We start from the raw sequence: 14060 nt of genomic DNA on the forward strand, positions 1-14060 counted from the left end.
AAGTTTTAGTAAAGTTTTCACATACATATCAATTTAAAAACTTGGCTTTGACCTTAAGATAAGATTTTGCCTTAAAGATCCAATAGAGGGGATCTATAACTTAACAAAAACCATGCTTTTGCCAAAAATAAGCTCTATAAAACAAACAATTGACACACTTATAAATAACATAAAATCAGAGTTTGCAGGTTCCACCAATGCACAAGGAACGTCAGGCGTGACCCGGGATCCATCTGCTTGACTCACATCTGCGTACTTGCTTCCTCCGTTCTGGGCTCGTCAACACATTCTGGGGTGCGATATGGTTTGACATTTTTGGCTGGGACCCACTTAATTCCAGCACCTTTAGAGATAGAATCATACCCTTTGCCCCAGGTGATTAATCAGAAAGGACCTTCAATTTGTCCAGTGTCAGGGTTTCTAATTAAAACAGGGGGATTTTCTTTCAGTTTTGCCTGTGTGTTATTTGAAAAATGCCCAAAAACCGGTGGATCGGGTTCTGCAACTGAGCTGTTTAAAAAATTAAAAACATACAAAGCTTTGTTTAACCCTACTTCAACAGGGAGTAGTGTGACCTCCACTCCCTCCCTTTGTTGGTCTAGAATGTGTTTTAATGTCTGATGTGCACTCTCAATAATTGCTTGACTTTTGGGAGAGTGTGGAATACTAAAGATGTGACGAACACCCTATTTTTTTAGAAATGTGGCTAATTTCTGAGATATATATACGCGGGACTATTGTCAGTTTTTACTTCTTGGGGCACACCCAATGAAGCAAAAGCTAGCAAAAAATGATGGCTGCTTGTATTTGGAGGCTGGGGAACTAAAAACGGCAAAAATTTTGGGAGAGGCTTGGGGGAGGAATTTACACGAAAAGAATTCTCAGAACTGCAAAGCAATTTGCTCGCTTGAGCGAGATCTGAGAGGGAGTCCTCTTGAGAAGGGAAAGCAGTGGCAGGAGTGATTTTCGCAGCTTTTTTACTAGGCAGAGTAGATATAGAGCTAATTTCAGCAGTTTTTGCTTGCACAACTTCAGAACAAGCAGCTTTTGTATTGCAAAGCTTCTTTTAACTCTCATCTTTCAGACTTGCGTGACTCTCATCTTCTCTAGAACACAACTTCTGACTCTTCACATTCTTGGAATGCAACGAAAATCCCGAGCATTTTCTTGGGAATTGCAGGGGTGAATGGTTTTGTGGAGGAATGGGAGGACGGCCTGTCTTAGCATCAGTGACGCAGGGAATCCCTGAAGAAACAGAGAACACAACTGAAGCTGAAAGTGGATCTGATTTTTCTTTTTTGGGGATTGGGGTGCTGTCTACACTGCTTGGAGAAACTTTGGACGCACTAGAAGGGAAGGAAACTTGAACAGAACTTGAGATTTCTTCAGAAGAGGACAACGGCTCAGCACTACCCGGAATTAAAGTCTCAGAACTAGATGTTCTGTTTTGGCATTTGAGAAAGTTTCTATTACGATTATTTTGTTTAAAGCTATTTATTAAAGCTTTGGAGACAGGCATTAGTTTGTTTACAGTCTTTTCTTTTTGGAGAGAGAATAGATTACAAATTTTCTAGTTTATCTGGTCTTAAAAATTAAAGGTAAAAGCAGACTGAAATCTATATTTTGAGTATTTGCTTTTACTCAGATTAATAAATCTTTCAGTTTATGTTTTGAGATGTTTGAACGTCTTTTATCTTGTAAAATTTTCTTAAGCTGGTAAAAAACATTCTGTTCTGTTTAGATAAATGATTTCCCATTGTGTAGCCCAGGAGCCCCAAGAATGCTACTTACTACTTACAAGGACATCAGGTGTAGATGACGAAGGGGATGATTTATTCTTCTTTTTAACAGCTTGGGCTTCTGGCGACTGAACTGTTTAGGCTTTTTTTTTTATTATTATTCTTTTAGTCTAACAAAGTTTTTCACAGATTGTAGATTCCCACACCTTGTTCCTGTGCTAAAAGCTCATAGGCACAATAAAAGTTATTTAACCCTTTTGATAATAAGCCCAAGGCATTGTGTGGGCAGGCAGAGGCAGGCAGGAGGCAGACCTGTCAGCAAAGGAAGGGCCCAGCCAGGTGGGGCAGCCAGGGGATGCCAACAGCCTGCAGGGACAGAGGCGCAGGGCAGGGACACTGTGGGACAGCCTGAGCTGCACAGGGCACAGGGATGGGCAGCAGCTGCAAGACAGCCCTGACAGAGCCAACTTGGGCAGCACTTTGGCCATAGCTGCTGGCCCTGGGGCCAGGAGGGGACAAGTGACCCTTGCAGGCCTGGGGCCTCATGGCCTCCTTGTCCCTGCTCAGCAGCCTGGCAGGGGCCGCCCCATGCTCCTGCCCCTGGCATTGCACATCCCCACATGCCAGTGCCCATCCCGGGAAGAGCCCTGAGCAAGGAGGGAGGGACAGGATCTGCCTGGTCAGGGGCTGGGGCTCAGGCCTTGGCCCTTTGCCTTCCTCAAACACATCCAGGTTTGCTCAGCACCAGAGACAACTTTCCGTTGCTTGTCCCCAGCTGGCATCACTGCCTGCAGGGCTTGGCTCTAGCTGGAACCTGGGAACACTTTCTCACTTGTGTCCCTGACACAGGTCTCTTCAAAGTCCAAGAAACTTCAGTGTTTCAATAGAACTGAGTTCTTGATGGTTCTGTGACATCACTCAGGGGCTGGTGGCATCTCAGAGCTGGCTGTAACATTACAGGGCTGGTTGTGACATCACAGAGTAGAGTGTGAGGGCATAGAGCAGAGTCTGCCATCATAGAGGGTGGCTCTGTGGCATCAGAGAGTGGGTTGTGACATCACCAGGTGACTGTGTAACATCATGGAGCAGGCTGTGACATCACAGAACAGATTGTGACATCACAGGGTGACATTCTGACATCAGTCTTCTGTGACATCACAGCACTGCTGTATGACATCATAAGGGGACAGAGTTTGCTCTGTGACATCAAAGGGGCAGTGTGACATCACAGAGATAGCTGTGTGACATCAGAGGGACTGTGTGACATCACAGATGGCTGTGTGACATCACAGGGGCTGTGTGACATCACGGGGCTGTGTGACATCACATGGGCAGTGTGAGGTCTCTGGGGAGGTCACTCTGCCCCGGTCCCCCTCACAGCTCCCTCCAGAGCAGTCCAACCCTGCTCATGCACAGCAGGGCCCCCTGTCCCCCCAGGTCCCCCTGCCCCTGGCCCCGCAGCCTCCCCCAGAAGATGTTCCATGAGATCGACCCCAGAGCCTGACATGGGGACGGGGGGCCGGGGCCCTGGGGGTGGGACAGGGGGACAGGGACCCCCCGGCAGAGTCTCCGTGTCCCCCAGGGCCAGAGCCTGGGCCAGGGCTCCTTCACCCTGCTATAGATAAATATCATAATATTGGCTTTTTGCAAATATTAAAATGAATTTAATATGTGTTATGCTACAATAGCTTTGTTGTAAGGATATAATTTTTATTTCTGTTTTTAATTAAGCTTAGACATAGTAGTGAAATATCTGATAGAAGTGTGCTTGTGTTAAACTGCCTGCTTGGATGGGATCACATCCAAAGCACACAGGATGAGGACGCCTGTACAGATCTGCCAACTATCAGCACTCACTGTCTGAAGGCAGAGTGGACCAAGGCCCAGAAACTGGAGGTGATAAAGAGGAGCCAAAACCACAGCCAAGAAACACACATGCTCTGAAAAGGCAGACCCAAGGAGCGGTCATGTAAAATTGTTCCTGGAATAAAGTAGTTTATGGATATGCATGAGGGTCTATGAATATGCAACAGGCTGATATAAGGGGAAAGGTATTTCAGGGGGATCCCCGAAGGTAACAGGGTGCTCCTGGCTGAGAGCCGTAATAACCTTTGCTCCATGACCCTGGTCTCCCATTGTCCTTTATTAAACTTTTTACATTTTCACAGGAGGGTGAACGTGCTTTTCACCAATGGAATCTCAAGGAAACAAGGGTCAGTTGTTAAGCCAAGGCTCTCCTGTGACCAAGTGGGGCCTCATGGGACACAGGTGCAACTGGGACATTGCCAGGTCTGGTAGGAACAAGGCTCCATTACTGCACAGCAAGGCCTCAGGGCGCCCAGGAGAGCAGCATGACAATGACATCTTGGGGAACCAAGTGTCACCTGCAAACACAACGGGGCCTCATGGAAGCCAGGTGCCATTTGGATATTGCAAGGGCAGGTGGAACTCAGTGTCCACTGTGACACAGCACAGCCTCATGGAACTCAGCAGAGCACTGGGACAGCCTGGAATCTCATGGAGCCAAGGCTCTGCTTTGGCAAAGTGGGGCCCACAGGACACAGGTGCCACCGGGACAATGCCAGCTCTTGTGGAACCCAGTGTCCACTGTGACACAGCAGAACCTCATGGAAACATGGGGACCACTGTGACACAATGGAATCTCATGGAAGAAAGTGTCAGTTGTGAACGCAGCATGGCTTCACAGAAACCAGGGGCAATGGGGACCGTGCTGTGGCTCATGGAAGCAAGGGGCCATTGTGACACAGCGGGGCCTCTTGGAACCCAGGAGAACATTGTGGGTCCATGGATCCTCATAGAAGCACGGCCCCATTGTGACAAAGGGCAGTGTCACAATGGTCTCCTGGGTTCCATGAGTCCTCGCTGTGTTTAGAATTGACACTTGCTTCCCCAAGATTCCATGGCATCCCTCTGCTCTCCTGTGATTTGAGGCTGTGCTGTGTCACAATGGACACTTTTTTACACCAAGGCTGGAGATGTCCCAGTGGCACTGGGCTTCCATGAGGCCATGCTTTGTCACAATGGGGCCTTGGTTCCATGAGATTCCAATGTCCCACAATGGTCTCCTGGGTTCCACGAGGCCTGCCTTTGTCACAGTGCAACCTTGCTTGCACGAGCCTTGGCAATGTCCCAGTGGCACAGAGGTTCCATGAGACCCTGCTGTGTCACAATGGGCCCTTGGTTCCATCAGGTTCCATTGTGTCACAGTGCTCTCCCAGGTCCCATGAGGCCTTGGTCTGACACAGTGGTGTCTTGTTCCTACTAGGCCTGACAATGTCCCTGTGGCACCTATGTCCCATGAGGTCCCACTTGATCAAAGCAGAGCCTTGCTCCCATGAGATTCCACTGTGTCACAATGTTCTGCTTGGTTTCATGAGAACCTGATGTGTTGACAATTGATCCTTGGATCCTAGAGATTCCACTGCATCATGGCAGTGTCCTTGGTTCCATGAGGGCCAGCTTTGTCACAGCTGGACTTTGGTTCCATGAGATTCCACTGTATCACAGTGGCGTCCTTGGTTCCATGAGGCCCTGCTGGGTCACAGTGGAGCCTTTGTGCCATTCGTTTCCACAGTGCCACAATGGTCTCCAGCATTCCATGAGGCCATGCAGCAAAAGAGTGGGCCCTTGGTTCCATGAGTTTCCATTTCATCACAGTGATCTCCAGAACTCCATGAGGCCTTGCAGCAAAAGAGTGGACCCTTGAATCCATGAGTTTCCATTCCATCACAATGATCTCTTGCATTCCATGAGGCCCTGCTGTGTCACTAAGGAGCCTTTGTTCCATGTGTTCCCATTGGGACACAATGGTCTCCAGCGCTCCATGAGGCTGAGTCGTGAAACTCTGGGCACTTGGTTCCATGAGATTCCACCATGGTGTCACCATGGTCTCCTGGGTCCTGTAACAGTTCACACTTGGTTCCATGAGATTCCACGGTGTCACCCCCTTGATCTTCTTTAGCCTTCAGTTCCATTTTAAAAGTCATAATTACAACACTTCATTAGCAGACTCACATTTGCATAAAGTTGTGTCACAGTTTTACAACCCTGTGTGGCTTCAGCACCTGCGTCAGTTCCTCCTGTGGTGCTTGTCAGTCTTCTGGTGGTCTTTTGATGAAGGCTTCTATCATCCTTCTCACATTGGAACTTTGTACCTGGATCATCAGCCCATGCCTGGTGCTCCTTGTTCTGCAGTCTAACCTGGTTTGAGCTGATTTTGCCCTTTGCAAGTTCTGTTCAAACTTGCTCTCTTGCTCTTGGTGCGTTTGTTGTGTCGCTTGCTCTGCTCTCTCGCTTTCTCTGCTGTCTCGCTGGCTTTGCCTGCATGTGAAAAATGCATGTATTTTATGATTGGCTTTTCGCAAATATTCAAATCAATATTATATGTGTTGTGTTAGAAAGTAATGCTGTATTAATTCTCTTAAGTACTGTGTTAAATATAGTTTTAGGTTATAAAAAATGTTAAAATAGAAACTATGCTATGTAAGATACTTTTTTTAAAGAAAGGACTCACAGTGAGATAGCAGCCACAGGACACCTAAATCGTTCAGAGAAAAAGAATTTGTTGCTCTCTTATGAAAAGAAATGAACTTCTTCCCGCCTCGAAGGCGCTGTTAGGATTCAGAGGAAGAAGGTGGCACTGACCAGACAGAATCCTGTGTTTGAATGGAATTTATGCATCATGGATGAAGTGTATGAATATGCAACAGGCTGTTGTTTTTAATGGTTAATCCTCTGTTACTGGGTGTCCTTTTTCGGGCTCGTGCTGCCCAGAGAAATGTACTCGGACGTCCGTAACTCTTTGTCTCTATTCTCTCATACTGTCCTAATTCAAATTGTTCAAATTGTTATTACTCTAATTGTATTGCTATTTTTTATAACCATTTTATTACTATTCAACTTCTAAAATATTAAAAACAAGTGATTGGTGGTTTTCACACTTATTAACACCCCCCTCCATAAAAGAGGGACCATCCCCGTCTGCCTGAGACCCAGAGCTCGGCTCTCCCTGCCCTGCAGCCACTGTTATAGATACATATTGTAATAGTGGCTTTTCACAAATGTAAAAATGGATTTTATATCTGTGGTGTTGAAATAACTTTGCTATATCGTTTCTGTTTCTGTTGTTAATTAATATTAGACATAGTAGTGAAATAGCCGATATAATTATGCTTGTGCTAAAATGCCTGCTTTGGTTGGGATAACATCCAATTGAGAGGAACAGCAGATTTGTCTTTACAAACCAGCTGTGGGACTGCTGGTAGATAAAACTAGCTCTGGGAGAAGAAACACACAATGGGAAAGATTCCACTAATTAATGGGAAAAGATAGTTGCCTTTACATATAAACTTTAGGATTGGTGATAAATGAAATTAGATATTGAAAGATGAAAGAAACAATGGGGAAACCCCCTAAATTCCGTAAGAATTAAAAATTAAAAGGGAGGGTTATTCGTTAGAGGGAAATCTTTGGTATCAGGTGTTTCAGGAAGTCTGTGCTTCTCAACTACCTCAGCCAGTGGGGAAAGAGAGAAGGGTAATGTGGCAGGGAAATTGGGATAAAAAGGAGGCTGCATCCTCCAAAATTTTGAGAGACCCCAGGGGAATGCCCCATGGCCTCTCCCTTTATTTGAATAAGTAAAAGGACTCCTCTGTCTCCTTTCTGGACATAAACCTCTGATGTTTGTGGATTAATTTTCCTAACATAATGAACACAGGATGAGGACACCTGTACAGATCTGCCTACTGTCAGCAACCACTGTCTGAAGGCAGTGTGGTCTGGACCCAAAACTGAAGATGATGATAAAAAATGGACTAAAACCATAAGCCAGGAATACTCATGCTCTAAAAAGGCAGATCCAAGGACAAGATAGGCTAAGGAGTTCTGGGAACATGTAAACTGGTTAGGGGAAATGTTTACTATGCATGAGGGTCTATGAATATGCAAAAGGTTGGTGTAAGAGAAAAGGTATTTAAGGGGTATTCCCAGCTGAGTGCCAAGATGCACCTGGCTGTAATAACCTTTGCTCTATGTTCCTTGTTTCCTATTGTCCTTTTTTAAATTTTCACAGGAGACTGAATGTGTTTTTCACACCCCACACCCCCTGCCTGCTGATACATCTTGGCAGCCCAGCCTGGTGCTCCCCAAGCCCTGCTGGGGCAATGGGATAGGCTACCTCTGTGGGTTTGCGCAGCAAAGCCTCTGTCAGTGCTGTAGTTTTTGTTGTTCTTTGTTTGCTTTATTATACACACCAGTAAATAACTGTTATTCCTATTCCCATATCGTTGCCTGAGAGCCCCTTAATTTCATTATTCTACTAATTCAGAGGGACAGGGTTTACATTTTCCATTCCAAGAAGGGCTCCTGCCTTCCTTAGCAGACACCTGTCTTTCAAACCACAAGAAGGTAAAAAATCAGCTCTTCCCAAGGGGTTTCCAATATGGAGCTGAGACCCAATGGATGTTCCTGCCCCAGCATTGAGTCAGGTGCCTACTGGGATCCAGGATGACGTGGAGACCACCAGCCAGGCGTCTTCCCAACTTGTCTTCCACAAGGTTCTGCTGCCATGGGGATTTGTCCTCCCTGACCTCCATCCTCAGCTCCTGGTCTGGGGGAGGAAGGGCAACGAGAGGATGGGATTTGCCTCCATGCCAGAGGGAAGGACATCCTCCCAATGTGTCCCCGGCAGGACGGCATCAGCAGCAGGATTGTCCTGCAGCCAGGGGCCGTGGTGGGCTGGGAGATGGAGCAGGAGAGAGTGGGAAAGGGGCACTGACTTCCTCCTCAGCTGACCCCAGGAGCCTCCAGTATGAGGCCCGAGGCTGCCAATCCTGACCTGTCCCGGCTCCATCCCCGCTCCTGCCGCGGGCTGCAAGGGCTGTGGGAACGGGGCACCGAGGGTGTGGCTGCTGCTGGGGGAGGAGAAGGAGGGAGGGAAGGGCAGGGATGAAGGGGGAGAGCCGGAAGGGATGGAAGACGAGAAGGAGGTGGGCTGAGGGAGGAGGAGGAGGAGGAGAAGGAGGGATGGAAGAGGAGTGGGAGGAAGAGGAGGGACTAAGGCACATGGAGGAAAGCAGAAGGAAGCCCCAGCACTGAAAGCCTCCCTGAGCCTGGACTGAGCCCCCATGTGGGCAGCAGAGAAGGGGGGGATTCTGCTCCTCTGCCCCACTCAGGTGAGTCCCCACCTGCAGAGCTGCCCCAGCCCTGGGGCCCAGCACAGGAAGGAGCTGGAGCTGCTGGATCCAGTCCAGAGGAGGCACCAGAGATGCTCCAAGAGCTGGTGCCCCTCTGATCTGGAGCCAGGCTGGGAGAGCTGAGTTTGCTCACCTGAAGAAGACAAGGATCCAGGGAGAGCTGAGAGGTCCTGCAGCTCCCTCTGTGCTCTCAGCCAGGCAGAAGAGGCTCTGGATTCAGCTCTGGAGCAGGGCAGGTGTTGGGGGTGTGTCATGGAGCTGCTCTCCTGTGGGATATTTCCTCCAGGCTGGAAGCACCTTGGTGGAGGAGTGAATCCAGGAATGTGACTGTGGTAGTCCTTCCTCATGGCTTGTCCCCAGCCCTGCTGTTCCCTTGCCCACTCCTTTGGGATATAGCGCAGGTTCAGGTGCCTCAGCACCACCCAACCCTCCCTGAATTCGCAGCCCCCACCCATGGGATCGTGACTGGGGAGGGGGAGCTTGGCGCAGATATCCTGGGGGGTCCCTTGGATTTTTCTGGGGGGATGTTTGGAGAATGAAGAAGCTGAGCAGAAAAGGCCTCTTGTGGGGACAGCAGAGCCCTGTGTCCCCCAGGAGCCCAAAGTGGGGAGCCCAGAGGGGGGGGAGCACCACCATTGGTGGGAGCCTCAAGAGCCTGGAGAGGGGCAGGGGGGACTCCTTGGAGCCGCTGCAGGCCAGAGCAGAGAATGAGGGGAGAAGGGACCCCCAAAACCCCCAGCATGCCTTAATGGGGAGACAGAATAGAGAGGAGCTTTTGGGATTGCTGGGACACCCAGCATCCTGGACAGGGAGGAATCCCAGAACCCCAAAACTGAGAGACCAGAGATGGGGAACTCCTGGGAGGCTTTTTTAGAGCAGATTTTTATGGACACATGATGCTGACATCTAGACATGGACTTGGGCAGGGGGACCTTCAAACCCAATATGCTCATCCCTTGTTTTCCTTGCTAAGCAGGATTTCCCTTCCCCAAATCTTGGCCAGATGGAGGGGGATGTGAGGAAGAGGAAGATGCCCTGGAACCCCCAGGCAGCTGAGGAGGAAGTCAGTGCCCCTTTCCCACTCTCTCCTGCTCCATCTCCCAGCCCACCACGGCCCCTGGCTGCAGGACAATCCTGCTGCTGATGCCGTCCTACCGGGGACACATTGGGAGGATGTCCTTCCCTCTGGCATGGAGGCAAATCCCATCCTCTCCTTGTCCTTCCTTCCCCAGAGCATGAGCTGAGCATGGAGAGCAGGGAGGACAAATCCCCGTGGCAGAACCTTTTGGCAGAGACCATTTTGAGTGACTCCACAGTGCAGGAATCTGATGGGGAGGAAAATCCCCACATATCTCCCAGGAGGAGGGGCTGCAAACCCAGCCCAGGGTGCTCTGAGGGGGAAAGAGCCAGCCTGAGCCAGGAAAGTGGACAGAGCTTCAGCCAGAGCTCAGGGCTGGTGCTCCATGAGCAGCTCGATGATGGGGAGAAGCCCCACAAGTGCTTGGAGTGTGGGAAGGGATTCAGCTGGAGGTCCTGCCTGCTCCGCCACCAGATGATCCACACTGGGGAGAAGCCCTACGAGTGTCCTGAGTGGGGGAAGGGCTTCAGAGACAGCCCCCAGCTCACCATCCACTATCGCATCCACACCGGGGAGCAGCCCTACGAGTGTTGGGAATGTGGCCAGAACTTCCTCCAGAGCTCCCACCTGACTTCCCACCAGAAGATCCACTCAGGGGAGAGGCTCTACGAGTGTTCCGAGTGTGGGAAATCATTTCCAACCAGCTCCCTTCTCCTCACCCACCAGCGGAATCACACTGAGGAGAGGCCCTTCTGCTGCCCCGACTGCAGGAAGGGCTTCAAGCACAATTTCCACCTCACCAGGCACTGGCGCATCCACAGCGGGGAGAGGCCCCATGAGTGCCCGGAGTGTGGGAAGAGGTTCAGCTCAGTCTTGAATCAACACCAGCGGAGGCACTGCTAAGGGAAGACCTGCAATTGTCCCAGCTGCAGGAGGAGCTTCGTGCACTGCTCCAACTTCCGCCCCCATCAGAGAACCCTCATTGCAGAGAGCCCTGGTGACCCACATTCCCAATAATCCAAGCTGGAAAAGCCCTGCTGATCCCCATTTCCAATAATCCAAGTTGGAAAAGGCCTGCTGATCCACATTCCCAATAATCCAAGTTGGGAAGACGCCTGGCTGGTGGTCTCCACGTCATCCTGGATCCCAGTAGGCACCTGACTCAATGCTGGGGCAGGAACATCCATTGGGTCTCAGCTCCGTATTGGAAACCCCTTGGGAAGAGCTGATTTTTTACCTTCTTGTGGTTTGAAAGACAGGTGTCTGCTAAGGAAGGCAGGAGCCCTTCTTGGAATGGAAAATGTAAACCCTGTCCCTCTGAATTATTAGAATCATGAAATTAAGGGGCTCTCAGGCAAAGATACGGGAATAGAAATAACAGTTATTTACTGGTGTGTATAATAAAGCAAACAAAGAACAACTACAACACTGACAGAGGCTTTGCTGCGCAAACCCACAGGGGTGGGTTGGATGATCCAGGTGCCCCAGCAGGGCTTGGGGAGCACCAGGCTGGGCTGCCAAGATATGTCAGCAGGCAGGGGGTGTGGGGTGTGAAAAATACATTCAGTCTCCTGTGAAAATATAAAAAATTTTAAAAAGGACAATAGGAAACAAGGAACATAGAGCAAAGGTTATTACAGCCAGGTGCATCTTGGCACTCAGCTGGGAATACCCCTTAAATACCTTTTCTCTTACACCAACCTTTTGCATATTCATAGACCCTCATGCATAGTAAACATTTCCCCTAACCAGTTTACATGTTCCCAGAACTCCTTAGCCTATCTTGTCCTTGGATCTGCCTTTTTAGAGCATGAGTATTCCTGGCTTATGGTTTTAGTCCATTTTTTATCATCATCTTCAGTTTTGGGTCCAGACCACACTGCCTTCAGACAGTGGTTGCTGACAGTAGGCAGATCTGTACAGGTGTCCTCATCCTGTGTTCATTATGTTAGGAAAATTAATCCACAAACATCAGAGGTTTATGTCCAGAAAGGAGACAGAGGAGTCCTTTTACTTATTCAAATAAAGGGAGAGGCCATGGGGCATTCCCCTGGGGTCTCTCAAAATTTTGGAGGATGCAGCCTCCTTTTTATCCCAATTTCCCTGCCACATTACCCTTCTCTCTTTCCCCACTGGCTGAGGTAGTTGAGAAGCACAGACTTCCTGAAACACCTGATACCAAAGATTTCCCTCTAACGAATAACCCTCCCTTTTAATTTTTAATTCTTACGGAATTTAGGGGGTTTCCCCATTGTTTCTTTCATCTTTCAATGTCCAATTTCATTTATCAGCAAACCTAAATATTTTTGTTATTTATAAAGGCAACTATTTTTTTCCATTAATCAATGGAATCCTTCCCATTGTTTCTTTTATCTCTCAGTGCTAGTTTTATCTACCAGCAGTCCCACAGCTGGTTTGTAAAGACAAATCTGCTGTTCCTCTCAATTGGATGTTATCCCAACCAAAGCAGGCATTTTAGCACAAGCATAATTATATCGACTATTTCACTACTATGTCTAATATTAATTAACAACAGAAACAGAAACGATATAGCAAAGTTATTTCAACACCACAGATATAAAATCCATTTTTACATTTGTGAAAAGCCACTATTACAATATGTATCTATAACAGTGGCTGCAGGGCAGGGAGAGCCGAGCTCAGGGTCCCAGGCAGTGGGGGAAGGGTGCCTCTCTCAGTGAGGTGGGTGTTAATAAGTGTGAAAAACGCCAATCACTTGTTTTTAAATTTTTAAAAATTTAATAGTAATAAAATGGTTATAAAAATAGTAACACAATTAGAGTAATAACAATTTGGACAATTTGAATTACGACAATATGAGACAATAGAGACAAAGAGTTATGGATGTCTGGGTAAATTTTCTGGTAGCACGAACCCTAAAAAGGACACCCGTTAACAAAGGATTAACCATTAAAAACAACCGCCTCTTACATATTCATACACTTCATACATGATGCATAAATTGCATTCAAACACAGGATTCTGTCTGGTCAGTGTCAGCTTCTTCCTCTGAATCCTAAAAGCACCTTCGAGGCAGGAAGAAGGTAGTTTTTTCTGATAAGCTGGCAATAAATCAATAAATTCTTTTTCTCTGAAAGATTTAGGTGTCCTTTGGCTGCTATCTCATTTCAAGTCCTTTCTTTAAAAAAGGAATCCTACATAGCATAGTTTCTATTTTAACATTTTTTATAACCTAAAACTATATTTAACACAGTACTTAAGAGAATTAATACAGCATTACTTTCTAACACAACACATATAATATTCATTTGAATATTTGCAAAAAGCCAATCATAAAATACATGCATTTTACACAAAAACGTCCCAGTGCAGTCTCACAAGCAGAGGCTCACCCTGATTTGCAGAAAAAACCCACAATTTGTAGAGGCTGTAAAGCCAGTATGATTGATTTCAGTACTGCCCTAAGGACACGGGCACCCCTGAAAATTACCAAGGCTATTTTACCTCTTAACTTGTTGCATATGCATATGAGAGGAATGTGGGATTTGTCTTTACAAACCAGCTGTGGGTCTGCTGCTAGATAAAACCAGCACTGAGAGATAAAAGAAACAATGGGAAGGATTCCAATCATTGATGAATGGAAAAAGATATTTGCTTTTACAAATAAACTCTAGGTTTGCTGATAAATGAAATTGGACATTGAAAGATGAAAAAAACAATCCGGGAAACCCCTAAATTCCATAAGATTTAAAAATTTAAAGGGGGGGGGTGATACTTTAGAGGGAAATCTTTGGTATCAGGCATTTTGGGAAGTCTGTACCTCTCAAGTACCTCAGAAATGGGGAAAGAGAGAAGGGAAATTGGGATAAAAAGGAGGCTGCATCCTCCAAAATTTTGAGAGACCACAGGGAAATGCCCCATGGTCTCTCCCTTTATTCAAATAAAGTCAAAGGACTCCTCTGTCTCTTTCTGGACATAAACCTCTGATGTTTGTGGATTCATTTTCCTGGCACACATGTATTAAACTGTCTTATAAATTCTATGAGC

This window comes from Melozone crissalis, unplaced genomic scaffold, assembly GCF_028551555.1.
Source record: "Melozone crissalis strain CALT ecotype California unplaced genomic scaffold, PUWL_Pcris_2 ptg000218l_1, whole genome shotgun sequence".
Lineage (NCBI taxonomy): Eukaryota > Metazoa > Chordata > Aves > Passeriformes > Passerellidae > Melozone > Melozone crissalis.